General features: G+C 43.2%; 1 pseudogene; it reads right to left on the bottom strand.

The window, feature by feature from the left end:
- Window positions 1–1,260: 1,260 nt before the first annotated feature.
- On the bottom strand, window positions 1,261–2,508 carry LOC111226330 (annotated as a pseudogene).
- Window positions 2,509–3,756: the final 1,248 nt, after the last annotated feature.

Genomic DNA, 3,756 nt, shown 5'->3' with positions numbered 1-3,756 from the left:
CCAAAGTTAGACTGAAGAAAATGGGATTACAGCACTCACGTCTGTAGAAATGAGATCTCTTATAGAAGGTTCTTTATTTATGCCTTTAAAGAGGCTGTTTGTACATTTTCTCTGCAGCAGAAGAATGTGGTTTCTTGCCGGAGCAGGTGGTGGTTGATTGTCTTGACAAGAGCTTCAGCCATACGATGCTTTTATAAGACAAGAGGTTTATAATACGTTCTTCAGGCAGATTACGGCTACAGTGAGTCGCTATCTGAAAATGACAAGACAGGTCGAGGCTAGTCTTGTTAGCATGCTAACTTCAGTAGAAGGAACACGATGGCGATGAAGAACAGTTATACATTGTGTTGCTTCCACCGCTGGGAGACAGAATCTTGGTGAGTAAGGAATGAAGTTTGATGCTGACTCACAATGTTCGTTTCTAGAACTGGAGAGTAAACAGCTGTGTGATGCTAACGTAGCATATGTAGCAATATGTTTAATCCTTTGAAAAAAGTTCACTTTCAACAAAAGTCACTGTGCGGTGGTTAAGTTGAATTTTCAACTCAAGTTATATGAATATTTGGATAATCTTTTCCCCACTAAAACTGCACGTAGAATCTATGTCCGTCGCACGCCTCCTTAAAGGAGCTGGAGTAACAAACCTCTTTAGGCAGATTTTCTATAAAAATGCCTATTTTCCTTTCTGAACACGTTTTCACATTAAAGTTTTTGTCCGGATTAAACAAGCAAGATAAAATGTTTATTAGTGAGTTACAGGCGTGGCAGTGGTGTAGTTTTTTCACTTTGGACAGAAACTTTTTTCCCATTTCTTTATGCTTGAAAACCAATGAGTGTATTTTCCAAAACTATTCCTTAACAAACAAAAAACTCCAGATGGTGAATGCTGATACTGCAAAGGATAACTTTCTAACTGAGCTAACTAACTTCTATTAAGGTTGATATTACTAGTGATCATCAGGAATCCACACTCACGCTGGATACATGCACCTGTCTTCAAGTTTAACACAGACTGCAGATGAGAGAGCAGCGCTGGGTGGGATGTGGGAGACTTTGGGTGATGGGCTCCATCCTCTCAGGACAGGCGATGCCACCTAAGAGCTAGCATGAGAGGAGATTTATTACTAGTGAGGGTAGAACTTCTTAGAGAGGTAGAAAGGTGGAGCAGAGGACGCAAGTTGCTTGTTTATTATTTTTCCTCCGGTATCCACAGGGCAGCAGCTGACATGTTGTCCCATTTGGTGCCTTCACGTGTAGCCTTCATGGCGGCGCCCTTTCTGGGGACACAGGAGGCACTGCGGGTCCGAGGCCGAGCACACACGTCTGCACAGGCAGTTTCCTACGAGGCACTTTGACTATGCTGTAGCAGGCCTGTGGGGAGAACGGCATCCAGTAACTGGTGAGTGGAACTGAACGTATACAGTTCCTGAGAGACGCGGCTCTGCGAACAAGTCGCTGTGTACTGACACATTCACTGACGACAATGAGGACGTTTGCAAAAATAATTAAGAAAATTTGCCTTCATGTCCAAGCAAGCGACCGGTCCTAACTAGCTGTAATTCAAATGTTTGTATCTTGAACGCTAGCACAAGAGCTGCTCTTAATTTCATGACTAAACCAATTTATGAGGAAAATGACTCTTGAATTTGGAATGAAAGTATTGACTGTTTTTACTTCAGACATTAAAATGACCATTTCTAAACTAGTGTATTTCTAACTGATAATTCTAAGTTCTTTAATTATTATAGCAGCTTCATTATTGTATTATAAATATTAAATAAACTGATTGATCAGATGACTTGTGTTCACCTGGTGACGCAGATGTTGCACTTGTCACAGAACACCATCGGCATTCCCTTCCTCGCTGTCGGGGAAGCGGGCACACGTCGCAGAATAACGTTTCTCGTCGTACTCGATCCCAGACCCTCCACCGTCTCGATGGCGTGGGTTCATGTTGTCATGGCACTGCTCCTCCAGGGCTTCCATGGCGCGCTCCATTGTTAGCTCGTCTATGGGCTCCTCCCTGTCGGGGTATAATGAGCACAGATCTTAATGCTCCTGTTCCTAGCTCAGGAGAAGATTCCGCAGCTGCAGACTGGGATATGCACAATGTGAATTTTAAAAGATGGGATTATCCTTTTTACAATCGCTCCTTACCCATGCGGTCAGCTCTCGTTGAGCGCTTGTGCAGCAGTAGAGGTCCATGTCGTGATCGTAGCGACACATGGCCTCTGCAGCTCTTTGATGTTTACATAACCGGTTCGGTCCGACTCCTGGCAAGAAGCACTGAATGTACTTCCCTGGTGCTGTACAGGACTTCCTTGGACATTCTTCCGCATAATTCTGATACAACAGAAGACACAAACACGTCACTACGGCTCTTCCACAATGACATAAATATATAGAACAGCTGTTCGTTCTCAGCAGCTGGTGACGGGGTCGGCGTTACCTGACTGACGGCTCTGGGATGGTTTTCTGGACTTGCTGCACCGGACTCCCTTCTCCCATCCTGCTTCCAGGTGTCTGCCAGCAGGTAGTAGTCCTCTGTGGGAGACATGGTGGGAGTCTGGCAGCTTCATGGCACGATCAGGTCTTTTCTGAACACCTGTGGGAGAAAGGGAGAGAGGCCGGGGCGCACTTAGTTCAGTCTGACGGCTGATCTTCACACACGCAACACAGAGCCTGGTGGTGGTGGGGGGGGGGCTTACTTCGCTGGTTTCTATCGGGTTGGAGGCGGGGGGTTCCAGTTTACTGCATAACTTGTTGGACGAGCAGAAGGAGGTTGAGGACTAAATAGAAGTAAGAGGCTTTTAATAAAAGAGCTGTGGATAAAATAAAATGCAGTCCAGTTCAGGCTGTGGCGTCTCTCGGCAAGATACTCACTCTCATTGTCAGAACTGTCGCTGCTGCTTAAGACCTGAAAGACGTTTCATCCTGTAACATCCTGCAAGAGAAGAAAGAAGACGACACACTTTAAAAAAACCAGTAAAGAAACAGTTTTTAAGGTTGTATAAATAATTTGGTATTCAATAAACTGAACCAGGTACAGAGAATAATAGTTACTCACCAATAATTTTCAAAAATTAGAAAGCATGCTAGTGGGTCCTCTGATAAACATGAAAAATCAAACCACTTAATTTCATAACTGCAATAAGGAAATACAGGTGAGTCAATAAGCATCTGTTCTGTGTACACCAGTATACCACTGAGGCTTTATGGTCTCCACCTATGAATGAAATATCTATTTATTATCTATCTATCTATCTATCTATCTATCTATCTATCTATCTTATCTATCTATCTATCTATCTATCTATCTATCTATCTATCTATCTATCTATCTATCTATCTACTATAATATCTATCTATCTACCTCAATTGGGTCTCTGTTTGGCCTGTAACCTGCATTCCAGTTTAACTAACCTACTAAGCAATATCAAGTGAAATAATTAAAATAACTGATATGATTGATTTCTCTAGGATTCATGTTCAATTATTGGACACCACGAGTCTCACGTTTCAAAAATACTTTAAGGGACTCCAACCCGGCGTAGCCCTAAATACAGTACCTACAGTGTTTCAACAGACAGGACATGCCTCCCATTCCTCATGAGGACAGGAGGGGCGGGAGGGGAAGGGCATGAAGCCAAGCCCATCAGTATACATAGTGTAAGTAAAAAATTGTACAAACATTTTTACTAGTTATAAAGTCTAACTACGTCTTGTGGATCTGGTTCAGTTGGACAACCCGACATC

This window comes from Seriola dumerili, unplaced genomic scaffold, assembly GCF_002260705.1.
Source record: "Seriola dumerili isolate Sdu_G_001 unplaced genomic scaffold, Sdu_1.0 BDQW01000155.1, whole genome shotgun sequence".
NCBI classification, from domain to species: Eukaryota; Metazoa; Chordata; class Actinopteri; order Carangiformes; family Carangidae; genus Seriola; species Seriola dumerili.
Note: the sequence above shows the minus strand (reverse complement) of the source record. Positions and strands in the feature narration are given on the sequence as shown.